Raw genomic sequence first — 21,145 nt, forward strand, 5'->3', positions numbered from 1 at the left:
AATGTTAAAAATCCCTGCAAACACGCAGAAATATCGCGAAGATGCAGAAGTTTTTTTCCCGCCCGTTCGCGGTATTTTCTGCGTGGTCGCGGCTCGCCAACTTACCAATGCGGTTGCTCGCGGGCGCGGCCATCTTGTTTTCACTCTTCTCGCGGTGCATGATCGCGAGAAGAAAGACGTGATCGCGCGACCAATGACATTACTGCGGGCGCGAACTGTCACGAGACAGCGCAAATGGCTACCAACAATCCAACATCTCGTGGAGAACGCGACCGGATCGGGAAAACTTGTCGGCGAACGCGGGGATTCAGGTAAGGCGATCGCGTGCGCGCGAGAATGTATTATTTTACAGCGCGAGCAAGAAACAAATTATCGCTAAGCTGCGGAATGCGGAAATTTTGACATTTTCGCGCTCTCCGCGGAACGCGAAAATGTCAAGCGGAACGGAAATTTAGCCCAGGCCTACAAATTATATTAGCATGTTCTCTTATTTCAACATTCGTGTGCATTTCGTATACCTGCAATCAAAGTGTCTCTTTCATAAAAAGGAGGATCACACGAAGAATTTAAAGGATTGGGGAAATATCATAGTGCCAGCATTTGTCTGTTGGTGTGAACAGATTCTACAATAATTAAAATGCTCCATAATTTACATACATTGATGTTGCAATTCACCTTGAGATCTGTTGCTTCTCAAGGGGCATGAGTGTTTGTTCTCCTTTCTCTTTATAGTGTCAGACCTGCTCTGTAAATTGCAATATCCTTGCATTGTACAGTAGGTGGCACTCTATTCAACATTTATATATATAATCTAAGGTTGGTGATACATATACATAATTTAATCCCAGGCCATCATTGCCAGCATGTTCGTGGGAGTATAACATCAGGTCATTTTTAAAAACAGTAACAATAAAGTTTTGTTTTTTGTTTAAGTGGGACTATTACACAGAATTAGATTTTTGTGATTCTAATGAACAAGCTATCTCATTATCCAATGAAATGGTGTTAATTGTATGGACTTCTCAAAATAGATTCCATCTCTGCCTGCATTCACATTTACGACTTGCTGGTTTCATAAGGATCTTTGGAGAGCCGAACTTTCTTCTGAGACATTTGCCAGCATGTGGCTGGATTATAGGACATGTTGCAACTCTTTGTATAAATTAAAGACTACAAATATCAGTAACTAATTGCATGACTGATTTATGACTTTGTTTTATAAAGTACTTGCTATAAATGTTGCTACTTGCCCAATTATGCCCCTTTCGTATAGTACGAGGGTGCAAGGTATACCTGTGCTGAATAGCAACATCACACTTTGCTTACTTCATAACACAGAGGAAAAGCAACCTTTATTCTTTCTGTAAAGGAGAACAATAGCGCCACCTGGCAGATTCAAATTGTACCCCTCCGGGATGCTGCTTAAAGTTGGAGTGTAAGTTATGCAAGCTTGTGTAATACCGTCAGAAAACTCGTTTCGAAAAAAGCTTGATTATGATAGGTTCTCTCACCTTAACACCATTTTATAAGCTCCAGTTATGTCAATGTTAATTTTACATGCAATCTCCAGTCAAATGTTTTCGATATAAACTGTGGTTATGAGTCATATGAAAATGTCTGAGCACATAGTTAGATACGCTGATGCCCCTTTGTGCCTTTATCACACAATATGATACTAAAAAGAAAATAACAACAAACATTGTCAAAGTCAAAATATCTCGCAGTGAAACGATTTGGTGTTGCCAATGCATTTTTTGGTCAGCTAGGCTTTGTGGGTGCAAGCGCATCAGTGGGGGCCATCTTGAAGTAGGTTTAATCAAAGAAAACAAATCTATTTAAAGGACAGGTTTGACTCTATTTCCATTATTAAAACAGCACAAAAAAACAAGGATGAGCTGGTGGAGGCACGAAGAAAGCAACACAGAGAGGAAGGTTAGTAGGCAAACCAAAGCGGGAAACAGCACGGGGTAGAGAGCAGGAAAACACATGCATTCCCCTGGAGTACCTAACGCTAAAGAAACAAGCATTTGCAATGCATTCGGTCTCGCCTTTGAGAGCTTATATGTATTTAGCTATGGAGCACATTAGCCTGGGCACTGAAACTTCTACTGTGCTTTAACATTGAGGGAAAGTAAGCACCAAACTGCGTGACACGCCAGGTATGGGAACACATGGAGAGAAATATTGCCTTTCAGCTGGAAATGGTATAGTCCAAAGCTCTGTTTTTAATACAAAAGAAGGGCCTTCAGTGGTCATATCATTGAAAGTACAATATTTGAAAAAAATATTGTTGTCTATGGGTGCTTGTGGAAGACAATTTCTATGGACTAAAATCTAGAGAATGCTAAAGTGATTCTGGTATTTTACTAACCTCTGCTGGTTGTTTTCTATCAAGACAGTTAAATAGAGGCAGTTGAAAAGAAAAAAGTCCCTAAGCGGAAGCAGACAAGTCCTAGGGCTAATCTCCTGAGTCCACAAAGTACATACACATGTAAGTATTTATACTAAAGTATACACTAAAGTATATACAAGAGGTCTTGAATGCTCGACCTAAAAAGTAGTTCCCTGAATCTAAACAACATAAGTAATGAAAGAATGCAAGTTAATCTATCAAAACACCATGAGACCTAAATACCCTTGGGCAGGACAAACACAAGAATAAGAAGGTAAGCTACTGAAGCAAGGGGAGAAAACGTAGATACATAACAAATCCATCCAGCCATGAGAAAGGGTCTGCCTAAGCCAAATGGATGTGTATTGTAAAAATAGGTCTGCCCAAGCTGTTTGCATCCAAGATTTAAATTAGAGCACACAGAAGTGCGTCTGCTGTATTCACCTTCATCAGAAATGTGGGTCATTCTACTTAGCCGTAACAGTGATCACAAAAGGAGTCGATAATCATGGGTTTCTCAGTATACCTAAATTTGTTTCGGTACTTTTTCTTGAGTATTCTGCAAAGGGAACATTGTTTTGGAAGTTGGTCTTTAGTTCACAATGTCAGCAAACTTGATGGTAGATGTTTTTCAGAAAAGGAGTTGCTACTTACAGCATCTCCCTACCCAAAGCCACTGAATTTCAAATCATCCCTTACCCAACAAGCTAAGGCTTCAATTGTCATGTGAAAAGAAGGGGGGTGAGTGGCAAAGCTGTTGTGACACATGTTCCAATCCAGACACTCAGCACTTTACTATTAACCTCAACTCCCACAGTAAGCTTTTCATAAATCAGTGCAACCCATAATAAAAAATTGGACTCATTCCCGCCGTGTGAAGAAGTCCCAAAAAATAGTACCTTTCTAACAAGACAAATGCCTTAATCACGTCTGAAGACCAAACTGTCAGAGGCCTTTCCAGCTTAGCAACTTCCTACAAGTAGTAGTGCAACTGATGTAACTTTTATCTGGTGGATATGTATGGTTTGGAAACAAAATGATCCCGCTGCATTAGTTTAGCAGAGATTGAAAGCAGTCAGTTTGGAAGCACTCTCATTAGAATCTTGGTCTCTACGTTAGGCAGCGAGAGTGGGCAATTGTGTCAAGTCTCATATGCCTCATCTCATTGGACAAAGAACCATGCAATCTTCCACTTGTGTATTTTGATAGTAACTCTGGGCACAACACAGGCTTAGTGAGACTCTTGTAGTCGCCAGAGGTGGAACATTAGGTCCAAAAACCTGTGCTATCTTTAACCCACTGATGGTCACAGCTATCACCTCCTCTGGCATATTGTTTTCCAGCACAGGGACGTCAATATCTGAAATCCAAAAGGGATACCCCGCTGAAAACCTCTAGTTCTGATTCACTAATTTGACCCTTGAGTGGTACAGTCTAAAATAATAATAAAAAAATGCTACCTTTTTTCCTCCACTCTCACTTATTATTTTACCCTTTCAATCTGTAATTAAACATATCCATCTGCTGGCCCACACATGGCTATTTAACCAGTCTATGATCTTACCTGGCTTTTTTCCCTGTTAGACATCCTATTATGTTTCCCTGGATAAAGTTATCTGGCAACATCAGCCACTAGTTCCATGCAGTCTGTTCACAGCCTATCCAGAGCACAGCAGTGTGTAGGGGATATCACCTAAATGGTATAATTTCCAGCCCTAAGAGCCTCTATAAGCCCTTGAACCACTGGGTTTGTTCATGTGCTGATGGGCAGTCACAGACACAACTTGGCCTTGGATAACTGTTGTGTAAGCTTTGCACAGGATTACAATGAGTCGATTGGATCCTAATTTTCTTAAAAATCATGAATGATTTTCTTCAAGCAGACAACCACTTTCTGAAGTTAATGTGCATTCAACTGCCACATTGCCACCCTAGTTTGTTTTCATTTGGCCATAATCATAGAGAAGTGATCAGATATTCCTCTTGGGTCAAATGGTATTTGTCATTGGTACTCCGCCATTAGTGGATGTGAATAAGTATTTTAGCCTGCAGTACAAAGATTAAGCTACAGTATAGAAAGAGCATTGTCTCTCCATCATGTGTATCTCTCTCCAAGCATCAACAGGTCATTAACGCTTGGAAATGTAGCAAATCCAGTTGTGTCAAAATCAAACTCATCACAAAATCCGGATCCATCCCACCTTGCATTAATAACATTGTTGAACTTTTCTCCAATATTTGTGTCTTCTTCCGTCAGCGTAACTAAAGCTTCTTCCGTCAGCGTATCCAAAAGGCATCCTATCAACTTTAATAATTTTGCCTGCAATCTAGATGGCACATATAAACATGATATTGCCACCCTCCCATAAATCCACTAACTGCTGACCATGGCATACTGACCATCAGGGTCCAACTCTTTCCTGAAATAGTTAACTGAATTATTTTATGTGCACATGTTGCTACCCCAAAGACTTTCTCATGAATCCTGCATGCTCTAAAAGTGGATATTTTTACATATAGTGCCAAGTCAGTGTGATTCCTGAAATTGTACTAATTTAGGTTTATGCCTAAAGTGAATTCCATGACCAGGCCTTCCTTGATTTTGCCGCAAAGACAATTTAAATTCCAAATTGACTGAGTTTATTGCAACCACACATCCCACCCATTTTCAGCCCCCATCATCCCAGTGTTTGAGGCTTTGAAGCCGTAACAGAATTTGGAGCCCAGAAGACACAAGATGGAAATGAAAGTGTTCTTCAGTGGACTAATATTTCAGAAAACAACCTAAACATCCTCCCCAACCCTCCCCCACCCCAGATAGTGGCAGGGCAAGTTCCAAACATACTACTGACCCAATATGTGAGGTGTCACAAGCTAACATATACAACAAGTTCAATACTATGTTGTGATAAATGACACATAAAATAGTACTGTAAGCACCCAAGAGGCAAACAAATTCCATGAGGGTAAAAATTGTGTAAATGTATGTGTACAGCTAAAAAGAAAAGACTAATTCAATAAACAGTAATAGCAATGTGAAATTAAACATACGCCCAAGAGAATAATCATGCACAACTCCAATCAGCTGTACCTTACCATTCATTTGTATAGGGCAAAATTGACACATCAAAATATCTTAGAACCAGTGTGGCAGAAAGGAGTTAGCCTATTCATTATTTTTACATTAAGTTCACTGTGACCATTATCTGTGGACGGTCATCTTTTTGTTGAACTATTGATGTCTTTTGCATGATATTCTGAATCGCCAACCCTTTCTTTTTTTTTTTTAAGTCCTCATTGCCCAGGTGTACAGGAGTTAGAACCTAGATCACTTCCCGGAGGCGCCTCTAGTGATCTTTTAGAGACCTGGAGTGGTACACTCTACACCTTGCCATCTGTACTCAACCATTGGTGCCTAGTCCGCCCAGTCGGCAACCACCAGAGTATTTGGCAATGTGGACTCAATTGATTGGTGACTGTGCCCATTCCTCATAAGGAAGCCAAAACGTGTTTTGCTTACATTTATGTGTTCTATCTAGCATATTAGTGTATTTTATTGAAGCCAGACATTCTATTTTCCTAGGGGGGTTAGCCTTAACCCAATTTTTGCAGATTTCCCTGCGTGCAAGTAGTATTAAGTAAAATATGTTTTTTTGTATTTTTTAACAAAGACACATGATTATTTGTGAGTCCAAAAAAGACCAACAATTCACTTACCTGGGGTGCTTCGCCAAGTATAGAGAAAATTGTGTTGCTCACATTTAGCCAGAAACCTTGGATCACCGGACAGAGCATGAACATGAGTACCCTTTGTTGCTTGGTCACCGTGTTTGTGCAGAGTTCCATCACTTCACATTTCCTATTTATTGCTGACTTTATGCTAGCCTTTGAACATGTAGCGTGCTTTTTGGCTAGGTTTGTTCTATAGAAGTAACATACACATACATACTTCATGCCCCATTGTAACTAAAGTAGACTTAGATGTACCAACCATCTCTGCTAACTTAAGGTGGTCAGTCCTAAAGAGCATAACATCCAGAGCCACTTTGTAAATCTTGTTTTCGAAATTTGAATGGATGCCTTGAATCTCTAGTGGTTTATGATCAGTCCTGAATTTCACATCAGGGATATCCACCTATTCTCTGTGGCCCTTGGAACCTAAGGTACATGTACATGCATCTGACTGGAGGGTGCTGGTTGCAGCTTCTATCAGAGTCATATCATTTGGAAGTGAAACATGGCTAATTTCAGTATGTGATGCTTTACTGTAGGTTAAATCCCCATTTTGGGTTCACCAAAGGGAACCTGTGAGTGTATGTCATGCAACCTAAGGACTTAGCTGCATTTCCATTCTGTAACTCAAGCAGAGGGACATTTGGGATTGAAGCATAAGTATAGTAGTGAGTTATTCATGCCCTGCAATCCTGAAAATAATCTCCATTAGTTATGGCGTGTATATTCCACGCAGTGCATGGTCGATTATTAGGGTGTAGAACAAATCATTACAACTCAGTGGTTTTACAAAAGGTAGTGAACATTTTCTTCTTTTCATACCACAGTTAAGGAAGGATGGTTCTCCAAAATGGTGGTGGCATGGTAAGAAGATGAGCTACTCCAGCTAATTGAATACATCAATAGAATAATTAGCTGCATCATTAAGTGGTCAAGAAAGGCTGAGGCTATGGTCCTTCAAAAAACTGCAATGGCAGTGCATTTAGGTCTCATATAATAATGCCTGGGGAAAGCTCACAGATACATTTTCAAAATTTGGCTTGAGGTTCATCAGACAACTCACAAAAGTATGGGCTCAGTGATGAACTGCTAAAATGGTTACTTCCACCACACTAAATATTAGGGGGGAAGTTTGCATTTACACAACTTCCCATCATGTTATTTATGTTATTACTGTTGAAAACAAAATATAAATAGATTAAAATATAACAAGATGTGTAAAAAGGTTGTCGGTGCCTTCTCTAGATGTAGCTCCTGTCATCATACATGCTCCATAGGATGCTCCCTTTATGGTAAGCAAAATATATTAATAATAAGTATTAGCCATGTTTTTAATTCACTCATTAAAGCGGACTGAAACACCAACTCATGCATTCCCAGGTAAGAGTAAGTCACTTATAGCATTGGTGAAGTGATTTGAATGATATGGCAAGTACAAAATGGGAGCATCCTCCTCTCTTTTTTGGCAACAGGAAATAAACTTTATCTTATGGTCACCTATGCACAACAGCCCAATCCTACGTTTCTTTTTTTACTCAAGTTCTGTTGATTGAATGTTTCCAAAACAACAGTACAGTTGAAAAGGAAAGGGCCTTCAATTAGACAATTACATAGCAATAATAGAACACTTAGGATCTTATGTTAGGATTCCAACACAAGTGTCCAAGTCTTCTCAAAAAAGGGAAGGCTTAGGGTGTTCAAACTCACTCCTATGAAGGAGCTTGATAGAGCATGGACAGAGGCATGCGTAATGCTGACCTTTTACTCAAGTTCTAAGTATCATATAGCAAATTAGCAGAACATGCATACAACGATGCAAACAGCAGCACTCAGGCCAAATGCACAATCCTGTGGGGATAGCAGAATAGCTGCATATTTGTCTGTGACTAAGACTAAGTAGCGAGGAAGTAATATCAGATGTGGTCATGATACAGTGCCTGAAGACACAATAGGACACAGCACATAGCTGAGAGAGCTGTTTTAACAACAAATACCTAAGAAACAAACATAAGAATTACAGGTCAAGGTCAGCTGACGGCTGGGGTGGGGGATAAGTAGGGGTGGTGCTATCGCGCTGTGGAAAAGGGTGTAGTGTTCCTGTCGATCTAATACTGTTTGTTGCATCAGGCAAGGTACTGAAAGCAGTGTCATTCGAAGAGATGCAGTGTTTTAAGCTTTGTGAGGTTGAAGCAGGTGAATTTTCTACTGGTAAGATATTGAATCAAAGGCCTTCAAGCACATTCAAATTTTGTCTCTGTCATAGTTAAATTATGGGACAGCTGTTTCATCACTAGGATGTGCCACATATGGGAACGCCATTGCACCATCGAAGGAGGGATTGTCTGCTTCCACACGATTGCCATGAGTTGACGTGCTGCTAGAAGAAAGTAACTAATAAACTTCAAATCTGCATGGGTTATTGCGGCTAAGCCCAGAGGTCGAACACCCGGGATAACCATGAGATAAGAGGGAGGAAGTGGGTATCCCACTATTGCCTTAATATGTTCCAATATCTCCTTTTCCAGTTTGTGGCGATTATTCTGCAAAACCACCAAATATGGCAAAAATCTCACACAGTCTTTTGACATCGCCAACACAGAGGGGAGGCATCTGGATAGATAGTGGAGTGATGGACTGACATAAAATAAAATGAGAAATTTTTTTTATAAGCTGTTCCTCGGAGAGACTACGGTAGGTTTTAGGTAGGTCCCACCACAGGGTCTCCCATTGTTTGGGGGTCATGTCTTCCTGGGTTGTGTTGTGCCATGCGGATTGGTAAGTGTAGGTGCGCACCAGCGTGGAGTGTTGAAGCGCAAGGTAAGTGTTGGATATTAGGCATTTTGAGCAAGCATAGGCCTGTACTAGCTTCTCAAAGGGGGGTAAGATCGGATGGCCATAAGGTAGACCAAGGGGTGTAACGCCCAGTGTGTCAGTTGGGTGTGGATTGCTGCCAAAGACATGATGCACTAGTGAGGGTTCTAAATTCCATGATAACCCCATAGAGAGAGAGTCAGCTTGGGTGAACTGTACCCCGAATCTGACAGAGTTACATTGAAATGCAAGCTAGTCAGTGCAATATCTGTAGAAGTCCCTAGAGGAAATCACACAAACAAGGGAAATTTGAGAAGCAGAGCCACATGATGACTGCAAATATCAACCTTAGCACACTCCACATTGGATATCATTGCGCCTGTTATGTGGGTGGATTACAACTTAGGGCCTGATTCTGACTTTTGGCAGTGTAGGGGTGGATGGCATGCCACCACCGCGCCGTCACCACCACCCACCCACAAGATTGCAACTTCAAAGTGGTCTGGCGGGCGGTCGGCATGGTAGTTCCAGCTGAAGTGCCGAGGTCAAAGGTGGCGGTGCAGCAATGGGAATGTCCATGCTGTGCAGGAACCCAAGTGCATGCACACAGGGGGGGCACATGTTGTGCCCCTCTGTGTGCATCCATAGGGCGTGAGCCCCGAGGTCCTATATGTTTCCTCTCCACCACGGTTTTCATGGTGGTGGAACCCCCATGAAAAGCCATGGTGGAGAGGAAACTTGGAATATGCTTGGTGGGTCCACGGCGGTCCCGCAAAGCATAGCGCGGCCTTGGACCCCTGCGCCATCTCCAGAGAATGTGGTTCCCTGGCAGTGGTGGCAGTCCACCATCCAAGTCATAATGGGGCTGCGGTGGCTGGACTGCCGCTGCCATGCCACCACAAGTCTTATTAGGCTCTTAGTATTTTGGACATGTAATTTCCAAACCACAGCTAATCAGATTGCCCTAAAACCAGGGACCTATCTGACTGCAGTGTCCAGTGAGATTTTCTGAAGCAGACTGAGTTTTCTGCCAACCTACTTGCCTCTCATGAGGCTAGAGACCATAGTCCTCTGCATTCTATTTCAACGGTTCTTGACCTTTTGACTTCTGTGGACCCCACTGAATCATAATTTGAAGAAAGGAACCACTAAGGCATTTCAATGAGCTTTACTGCAACAACAATGCACAAAAATACACAAACGCGTATATTATATATTAATTCAGCACATCTACTTTCCTCTGTAAGTGAATGTTCATAAATGAGAGCGACTACACACTGGGATGAGACCCAGATTTTATTTACAAATCACTAGGTAATCTTGAGAAATCAGAGCTCTCACCAGAAGAAAATGGAAGCAAGTACCAACTGGATTGCAGAACACCCTGCAGTGGTCAATAGAAGTGAACTGTGTTACTGGAGTGAGGACTACAGGCTCACTCTTTCAAAGTTCAGCTGCTGTGTGCTTAACTCACCACTTGGCCTACATTGAATTCATGTGGAGTACTGTGCATCACAAAGGATGTATCTGTGCTGAGTGTATGTGGTCCTAAAAAGGGTACAATACAGGGATAATGCAGTACTGTACATGCATGTTGAGTGCATGTGCTGGGTGTATGTGTGCCTGTGAGTGGTACAGTACATGAAGGATGTAGTGCTGTGCAGTGTGTGCATGTTAAATGCATGTGCTTGGTGTATGTGTGTCTGTGAGTGGTACAGTACATGAAGGATGTAGTGCTGTGCAGTGCATGCATATCAAATGCATGTACTGGGTGTAGGTGAGTGGTACAGGGTTGTATGATAGAATCACAACTGGTTTTCCACACGTGTTTCAACCACGCAGCCCAAACACAAATGTGTCTTAATCACACATTCCTTTACCGTGCAGGCCTTTACCCTACAATTTCATGGTATAGGCATGAATGATAAAGGGTATGTGTGGCTATCGCCAGTACCCCGCCTCCCTCCCACCCCTGCCCGCACTGTCCCCTAAACTACCCCAATCCCTTCCACTACCCAAATCCCTACCCGATCCCCAGCACTAAAAACTATCCCAACTACCTATCCCCCAATGCCCTAAGGCCTAAAACCCTACACTACCCTGACCCCCTGCCCCTCCCACTGTCCCTTAAACCACCCCAACCCCTTTGACTGCCCTTAAACCTACCCCGACCCCCCGCCCATAAAACGAACCCAATTACCCATTCCCCTCCTATTGCCCTAAGCCTTAAACCCTGCACCCTAACTGACACTACAAAGACCCCCGCCCCATGCACTGTCCCTTATACTACCCCAATCCCTTCCACTGCTCTAAAATTTACAGCGACCCACCAGCCCTAAAAACTACCCCAACTACTGATTCCCCTCCCACTGCCCCAAGACCTAAAACCCTACACTACCCCACCTCACGTCATCCCTTAAACTACACCAACCCCTTCTACTGCCCTAAAACCTACCCTGACCCCCACCCGAAACACTAACCAACTACCCATTCCCCTTCCACTGCCGTAAGGCCTAAAACCCTACACCCTAAAATACATTACCCTGACCACGCCCCCCTGCGCTGTCCCCTAAACTACATTAACCCCTTTCACTGCCCTAAAACCATTCCTGACCCCTCCCAACCCTACATACCACCCCAACTACCCATTCCCCTCCCACTGCCCGAAGGCCTAAAACCCTACACTACCCCAAGCCCCCCGTGCTGTCTCTTAAACTACCCCAGGCCCTTCCACTGCTCTAAAACCTGTCCGACCCTCCCACCCTAAAAATTAACCCAACTACCTGAGTGTATGCATTCCTGTGAAGGTTAAATACATGGCAGTGTATGGGTTCCATTTTGTGAGACCCAGGTCTGCATGATGAAACAAGAAGAGGAGGTAAAGGAATCCTCTCAGACGGATTTGTGTATTGCTGCATTCCTGTTAGCCGGGTGGGACACACTGGAGAGGGGAGAGCCAGCCTTTCCTGTACCTTTTAAAGGCGCTCTTTAATTCAGAGAGAGGTCAAAAGGAAGGGGCCTGGGCACATCTCAACAAGGAGATGGGGCTGATAAGAGAATCATAAGGAGTAGCCCTAAAGCCCTGGGCTAACCTTTTGACACACATATCACTGTTCCCTACATTCAGCTGTGAACTGTAGTCACTCCTATGGCCTGTGCTGTGGGGCTATCAGCTTTGGTGTCATTCCTGCTGTAACAGACAGATTTCAAGAGGAAGAGAGAACAAAGGAGTAGGCAATTCAAAAGGCCCGCCAACATATACTTCAAAGACTCAGACCCTAAATCAAATTTTGTGTCTGAAAATGGACCATAAGAAAGGGAGATTGAAACCCCATAAACTGTCAAGCCGTCAGTTGGGGTGTGCGAACAGAAGAAGCTCTGCAAGACTTCTGCCTGTGACTAGAACTGGGGGATAAGACCTGCTAGTCTCTCTGCCTGGTGAGGGGACATCACCCAGGAATCCAAGACCACCTGCCCTGGAACCTGAAGCACCAGCACCTTCCATTGCGCCCTGTGAGGAAGAGGAGCGTGTTTGACAGAGCCACCATTGTGAGAACTGCTTGTAGCTTGCCCAACGACCATACATTTTCCACATAAATGTTTTCTAAGTCATAAAGTAAACTTTCCATCGGTAAGAACCAGGGCCCTGTGACTGACTGGTGAGCTATCGCTGTCTGCCTTAACCTTTGACTTTGATCCGGTTTAGCATGAGTAGATAACCAAGTTTGGCCCTTTGTGCTTTTTGGTACTAATTTTAATTCAAGCTTTAAGAATTCATAACTCTGGTTGTACATTTTGGATTTATGCAATTTTTGTGTCATTCTAATGATTAAAACATGCTCTATTTGTTATATTGGTTGGGGGGTTTTCTTACGCTGTGGGTTCACTTTTGCACAATTTAAGTATTGCATGAAAAATGTACTGATTGTCTCGAACTTAAGCCAATCAGTGCAGCAACCGTTTCCTCATACCTTGCTTGGGGGGTACACTTGACAGGATTTTCCAGATGCTATCCAAATTCAATGTCTGCAACCAATCAGCCATTTCTGTGCCATTTAACATGTCATCAAAATAGGCCACAACACATTCAACCTCAACATCACTATCTGGATTTTAATCCGTTCCCAAGGGCATTCTAGATAGCCAATCTACCCTGCTGTTCTTACCGCCAAGAATACATTTAATGTTGAACATGAATTCCTGTAAGCATGAAAGATGTCTTACTAGCCTTAAACAAAGCCTTTCCAAGACCGCTACCATTCAAAATGTACACCAAAGGCATGTGATCTGTGCAAATTTCAAATTCAGTTCCCCATCAAAAGCTCTTGAATGTTTCCACAACGCAATAACACGCCAAAGCCTCTCTCTCTCAATGGTATTGTAATTACATTCAGCTTGCTTAAAAGATCTGGAGTCAAATGCCACTGTTCATTCTTCCCCCTCAGCCCATTGAGAGAAGACTGCACCTAATCCAATGTGACCGGCATCAACTATCATTCATCACTAGCCAAGAATTGAGACAGTGCAGGTGCAGATGTAATCAAACTTTTCATCTAAAAAAAAACTTCAACATCTTTGTCCCAAAAAAATGTAACTTCTTTCTTGAACAGAGCTCATAGTGTTTGAACAATAAAAGCACACCTTTCAATAAATCTGGAATAATTCTCACTAAGACTCAAGAAAGACCAAAGGGTAGCCTTATCCTTAGGTAGTTCGGCCTCCTGAATGGCTTTGACTAACGAAAACCTAGGCTTGATCCCCTCAGCAGTGGTACTATGGGGCATATTTACACGGGCATTGTGGCACAGGAATGTCACTTTTAATGATGTTCCTGTGGCCCAATGCCCTTCTTCCTATTTCTGAAGTGGCGTTAAGCCACTTTTTGTGGATTAATGCCGCTTTGTAAATATGGTACCCTTTCACGCAGTTTTTTTGCGAGAAAATGTAGTGCAACTGGAATTACTGTGGGTGTTCCACCACAACACCCATTGCTCTTTGACCCTGACCCAGATTTACAAGAATGAGTACATCTGAAGCAGCGCCAAAAACTAACGCCATGCAAAAGCAGGCATTAGAATGGTGATACGCGGAGAAATACATTTATTTCTCCCTGTTATTGCTGCTCTATGTGTGCTGTATTCTGCAGTACACATAGAAAGAGCAAAACGCCATGAATGTTTACTTATGTGCTGGAAGGTGTCCCGTTCTTCACATAAACCATCATTTAATAATTAGAATTTGCTACTACTATGTGTGCTGCACTTTGCAGCACACATAGAAGTAACAAATCACCATTAACGATGTTTTATGTGCTGGAAGGGACACCTTCCTGCACATAAACAATCATTCCCTGCAATGCAGTCACCCTTGCACTATGGTGCAAGGGTGCCTGTGTTGTCGCTAGGCAGCTACTTTTAGTGCCAGCTCCAGGGAAAACACAGTAGTGTGCTGTACTGTTGTAAATACAGTTCATCAATGTGCTTTGGAAATGTCGGAGAGTGGGGCCTCCAAATTTGGCACAGGTCCGTGCTCCGAAATATGCCCCAAATATTCCAGTTCTTGCACTACAAAATTGCATTTGTCATACCGGAGTGTAATCCCAACATTTTTGAAAACTGACAAAACTTTCTCTAAAACATAATTATGTTCCTCAACAAAAATTAAGACAGCGTCTTAAAAGTCCTGAACGCCCACAATTCCATTCAAAATGGTGTCTATAAAGTTCTGTAAGTCGCTTGCCTCAAATGCCAAACCATAAGGCAAGCGTAACAATTTAAATGTACCAAACAGTGCGATAAAAGTGGTTACGTTTTGCAATTCTGCTGCCAAGGGTATTTGATGATATGCAGAATGCAAGTCCATGAGCGAAAAGAATCTGGCTTCACACAGGTTGGCAACAATTCCTGCACCTTTGGCAATGGATGACAATCAGTCACAATATTTCTTTTGAGCGTGCGAAGATTGGCACACAACCGAATTTTGTTGGACTTTTTACGAACAATGACTATGAGACTCACCCATTCACCAGAATCAGTGTCCTGTAAATTACTTTCAGATGTAAACTTCTGCAAATAAAGCCTTGAGGTCACTTAGCACATTAGGAGGATGTGCACAGATCGATGAGCAGTTAGAATATTGGCTCTCTAAGTATGTAAATGCATACAGTTTTTTTGAAAATCTTTAATAATTAAAAAATGTTTTAAATCAGAAACCAATTGCTAATTTAGGTCGGAGGATGTTTTAATGCAAACAGTGACTATGAGTATTCATACCTGCTCCATCCAGAACCAGCTGTCAACTTTAAATTTTTACAATGTTTAAGATTATTTTTATAAAAATATCTTTATTGATGCAGATTTTAGTTACCTATTTTAAGAGCCCATGGTTTTCGACAGTGTAGAACTGCATTTTATATGCCAAACGATCTTGAGGTTTTTTTAAAAATGCTCTATGCTGGCTTGATTTTGTGAATTTTAAAAGGACTATTATGTATAATTTTTTATTTTATTATGATCTTTTATTATGTGTGTTTTATATGATGTTTACTCTTTTCTGATTAATACACTGGGAAAGCAAGAGAAGCATTATTATTGCTTGATTAAGCTATTTTCCTCATAGGTTAATTATTAGGTTAAAGTGCTTATGATTGACAGAAACTAATGTTTAGAGGTCTTAATGGGTCTGTAGATTCCCAGGGGTCTAAGGACCAGAGGTTAAGAACCACTTTTGTAGCCAATTTGATTGGCTTTAGAGCATTAACATCCAGATGCCTGAAAACCCAGTTCCTTTCATTGTCAATTGTTGCAGCCCAAAAACGCCAATAACATTAATTAGGTAAATTATGAATGCAAAGATGCGCAAATTGTTGCAGAGCTAAAGTGGCTGCAGAATCATTTAATTTTCACTCTTTCACCTCTTTGCTGTAACACGGGAACAAGAAAGCAGAATAAAGAAGCGTTGACGCAAGTCAGGCATAATGTTTTCCAACGAAGGATTTAAAGGCTTACTGATGTTGCAATTACAGAAACTACAGGATGAACAAAATATCGCGTCTCATGAAAGTTTAAGACCAAGCAATTGCGAGAGACATTTAAAACTGAAATAATTCTTCATCAGATGTCACTGGTGTATGCTTAAACATTTCATCTAGTCTTTTGTGAGCTTTAAATTTGCCAGCAAATTAATGAAAATATCTTCGCAGCTCTGTTTTTTTGGTAAATGCTGTAACATAACATCATTCTTGCATGCCCACAATGAGCAAATCCGATTTAAGGGTTTCCAAGTTCCCATGGAAACAAGCACACTTCCCTATCACAAAGAACAAAGGACATGCGAATATTTCCACAAATGTGTTCAACAGTTGCATATTAAGCAACACATCTAGACATTTATGAAAAAAGGAGTTAGAAACATCATTAAAGTTAGTATCTAGACTTAGGAGTCCACCCCTCTCTGTAGTCCGTGGAAGGATTAACAGGTGATTAGAAATTAGAAAGCAGTCATGTGTATATGTAAACTGAAACATCTACTTCAAGGCAGCTTATTGATTTTGCCCTCAAATTGTTTTGCAGTTAAGAAATACTTTTATTAAACTGAGTCTTGAGGAAATAGCAGCAGTCAAGTTATTTTTAACAATTACAATCACTGCAATAGACATTAATAACAATCTTACATGCCCTACCCCCCTTCTAAACAATATAGGAATTATTCCCGTAATGGTTATAAGTGTGGATTATTCGTCTAACAGTGTGCTTTCATAATATTCTGATAATACGCAAAAGGCACTAAGTTTCATGTAAAACTCGTTTGTCGTACTTCCATTGGAACAATAGAGAGAGGAGATTCAGGAAAGAAACAGTACAATTTTCTGTGTCATGTACACAAATGTTCATTGTTTTAGAGATGCCATTATGGTTCTGGGTACTGAAGATAGCCAACATGTTCTCGAAGGTGCACCTGCCATTTTGGTGACCATTTTATTATAAAATACAGAATTGATGATCTGTTGGAGATAGGTGGACTTAAAGAATGATTGGCCAATAAAAAATGTTTAAGGATATGAAAGTTTCAGGCTCTGTTTAGACCTGTGTTAGACCTGGCATCCTTGGTGTGCTTTCCCCTGACTTTTTCGTTCTGGCCTCCTGTTTTGCTGTCTTCCTTTTTGCTGGCTTTAGGACTTTAGGCACTTTACCACTGCTAACCAGTTCTAAAGTACATGTGCACTGTACTTAAAACATGGTAACATTGGCTTATCCACAATTGGCATACTTAATGTACTTATAAGTACCTAGTAAAGTGTACTACATGTGCAAAGGGCCTGTAAATTACCTGCTACTAGTGGGTATGCAACACTGATTGTGACACCCACCTAGGCAGCTTTTTAAACATGCCTCAAGCTTGCAGTTGCCGAACATGTTTGTGCAGTTTTAAACTGCCATGTCGACCAGGCACAAACATTGCTTTCTAAAAAAATGACACCCCTAAGGTAGGCCCTGGACAGCCGAAAGGAGAAGGTGCAGTGTATGTGAAAATGCGGACATGTACATTAAAGTTTTACATATCAAGGCAGTGAAAACCTCTTAGATCCTTTTTTCACTACTTCAAGGCCTATCTCTCCCGTAGATTAACATTCAGATTACCTTATTACATTTTATGAGTGTAATTTCCAATTGGGAGAAGGGGGAGTTTTCAGGTTTTATGTCTCTGGACTCACAATTTAAAATCACAGCTTATGGTAAAGTTGGAATTTAAGTTCCTAGACTGAGAATGCTTTTTAAAAAAAATTGGCATTTTCTTTCTGGCTGGGTCCAAACTGGGGTTGCGAAGTGAGCTAATGAGCGATGATGGATTCAACCCAGATCTGTGACTGGGGGTGAGTGTCTGAAAAGTTTTGCACTCCGACCATCATCTACTTGAGATTGCTCCATTTTCTTTCTTTAACCATTCTGTGCCTGCCTCTGAATACAAGTCTGACTAGGTAACAGGTGGGATTTTTGCATTCCCTCAGGACAACCACAGAGAAAGGGAGGTTAGGTGTGATTTATGGGCCATCCTAATACTGATGGGACAACCTGGACAGGATGGGAGGAAGGAGCTGACACTGAAAACTAAAATGCTTGGGAGAGACCCCTGGGAGAGGGAACTGGGCCTTGGGATACCACAAGATGGATGGGACAACACTAGGCTGGCTTGAGTTACCACAGACTATTTTCCCAGAAGCTCTCCTGGTCCTATGTAATCTTTGAAGTGTGGAGTACAAAGCGAAAGATCCATAATCGCCATTAGAACATGGTTTCCCTCAACACCTACTATGGCTGCAAGTAAGTGAGACATGGTGGGCTGTGTAAGCTTTTTGATTATTTGTAGTGCAGGATGTGAGGCCTACTTGACTGGACACTCGGCTGGGCATCGTCCCACTGCCACATTAGCTTCAGTCAAAACAGTCCAAAGATGATATCGCTCACTGAACTCTTGCAGCCAACTACCCTATCCAGACATCTCAGGGTCCACCACTAGCCTGTACCGGAAATCTAGGGGGTCCACCACCCTGTCTCTGATCTCTTCAGGATCAGTGACTACACATTCTACCTTGGGAACCATTCCCTTACTGGGCCATTCACCACTAGGGGCCTTGGACAGCTCCCCCTCCTCATCAGATAACTTATGGGGATCATGTAAACTACAACATTTTCTCACACACTCCATCGTGAGAACATTTCTCAGGGCGCACCCTCTTGGTGGGAACCCATAGTGGGGGTTCACTACTTCTGGATAACATCCCACCCCACCCTTCAAGTGGTCTCTGCCCTGCACCAATGGTGGGGAAATCTCTACAAAAGGAGTGACCCATGGTGGGCGCCCTTGCAGGAAATGTGCCTTGGACATTGCAGGCACAAGAATTTCCTTGAGCCTCCGAATTACCTCCTACAGTCCCAGAAGCAGGCCCACCCCTTCACGCCAATCTCTGGTGGGGTACCTTTTAAAGTCCCTAAACCTATAGAGTATAACCCTCCTCTTACATGCTTAGTGTGTATAGTGTTGGGGTTCAAAGAACACTATGGTCTGGAACACTCACATAGAAACAGTGTGAGAAAGCCCACATCGCCATAAACATAATTTCAAAATGTAAACCAGTCATAATAAACATAATTAACACATCAACTAGCCATCAATAATTCAGATGACATGAATGTGTGTAGGCATTTATCTTCCCACATCTTTAGTTCATATACCCAAACCTTTGAACCTCTCTCAGGGTCTTGCGATCTAATATTTGTGAATTAATGCATAGGTAATGTGTGGCAAAAATGGAATTATCAAATGTTATCAATGCGTACAGGAACTTGACACTATCGATCCCAGCACTTAACACCAATGTAAAAAACTGGGTTATTGGTTGTGCACAATGTGAGACCTGCATAAGTAATAGGTCCACATGTGTCTACCTATGGGAACCAAGTACCCCATTCTAGCACTCGACTCTCATGGTAGAGCAGTCCAAGGCCTACTAAGCGGAGGTGGTTTGGGCTAGTAATCTCCATCCATTGATATTCAACAACAAAACTCAATAAGTTCTTGTCCAGCTAGTGCTTCTTCCTTGAAAAAGGAAATTACATTTATTACACACACACTACTAAATACCATGCTGTGATGGGGCGTCCTTGGAGGACGGCTCTATGTGCCCCGGGGGCACCAGACGCCTCCCACTCCAGCCATTGCTGGACACGTCAAGGGGGTGGAGCCCAGCGAAGTCTCAAGACCTGGAAGAGGGAGCAGAGAGGACAACAGAGTCGAAGGAGGAGAAACTGGGAGCGGAAAGCGAGGAGGAGACGAACGGCGGGGAAGAGAGAACTGAGGTGGACAACGGAGCAGAGCAGGAGACGGTGGAAGGAGGAGTGACCGAAGGAGGAAAAACGAACAAGGACGGAGCAGAGGAGTACAGAGGACCCGCGGAAGAGGACAGGAGCCTCGAGGACAGCGGAGGCGTGTCCCCTGTGGAAGGCGCTAAGAACGAGGCTGCTGCGACCCTGTGTCGTACTTTGGTATTTGGGACCACGTAGGAGACAGGGCCCTACCCCTGTTTATTCATGTATTAGCAAACCGCGATTGGTCAATGCGGTATGTACAAGCGCTTTGCATAACGTCCCATTGCCAAATGCACTATGTATACGTTATTATACATTGACTCCGTGGGTTCCATCTTGGAGCGGTGTCCATCTTGTCATTGCCCTCACATAGACAAACACATTATAAGCAAGTACGGGCCTTTAGAATACATGTACTTTCTGCTTGACTTCTCCATGACCTGGGCAGCTGGTCTCCGCTGCCCCAGGTCAGTCCGGTCTCACGAGCTCCCCTTCCTCCGGCCACCTGTGATTAGCATCAGGGCTTGACACACCATAAAGTCCTTTCATCGCACACAAGCCTCCGGCTAATCACTTTCGCACCTGCTTGTTCCTGCTTTATGGCCTGTTTCTCAAAACAGGAGATGCTCATGTTTATTGGGGTCAGTTGATATCGGATGTGGGATCTGAGCCTTGCTGGGTAAATAATTGCGGGCTGGCTGAACTGAAATGTGAGATTGCAATCATGACTCTGCTTGTTCTTTGAAGTAAAATATGTGAATGACCAACTGCAAGAGAAGGGCGGTGTTGCCCAGATTCTGTATAAAAAAGGAAACTGGTTTCTGTTCTGGAGACTGCCTCATTCAGTTGCTAAGGCTTCTGTGCGACGTAGTCTCACTCATTTGAGTTTAATAAAGATGTCTTTTCATATTTCAGCTTCTGTTGCCAAGTTCTTTGTGATATTATCAAGATATGCAGAATTTTATAATACCACATCAGGAAGTACTCGAAGTCATAGGGTGCTACCCCTAGCACCTCTGGAGTCTCAAAAATTGGAGTACTTCAGTTGGCGCCCAACATTGGGCCTCATCAGAGAAGTGACTTTCTGTGGGAGTGATCTGGTCAGGAGACTGAAATCTACTGGAAGGACAGAACGGGATTCTACCAAGAAGGTACTCTGTGCACAGGGATTCTGGAGATTCTTTGATTATGTAGTCCGGTATATTTCTGCTCTTCCTGATTTTGATCCTCCACATGATGTCACTCAAAAGGTGAGAAAAAGAACCCTTTTGGCGTGAGTATTATAAAAGACGTTTGGGCATGTAGAACTTGACAATTAGAATTTGGATAACCTTTTGATTATTAA

At 42.4% G+C, this 21,145-nt stretch overlaps 1 protein-coding gene across 5 annotated transcripts in view; it reads right to left on the minus strand.

The window, feature by feature from the left end:
* CNKSR2 (connector enhancer of kinase suppressor of Ras 2) overlaps window positions 1-21,145 on the minus strand; it is a 1,692,689-nt gene that overhangs the window by 471,491 nt on the left and 1,200,053 nt on the right. The window lies entirely within an intron of this gene.

The sequence above is a fragment of the Triturus cristatus genome, chromosome 8, assembly GCF_964204655.1.
Source record: "Triturus cristatus chromosome 8, aTriCri1.1, whole genome shotgun sequence".
In the NCBI taxonomy this organism is placed as follows: domain Eukaryota; kingdom Metazoa; phylum Chordata; class Amphibia; order Caudata; family Salamandridae; genus Triturus; species Triturus cristatus.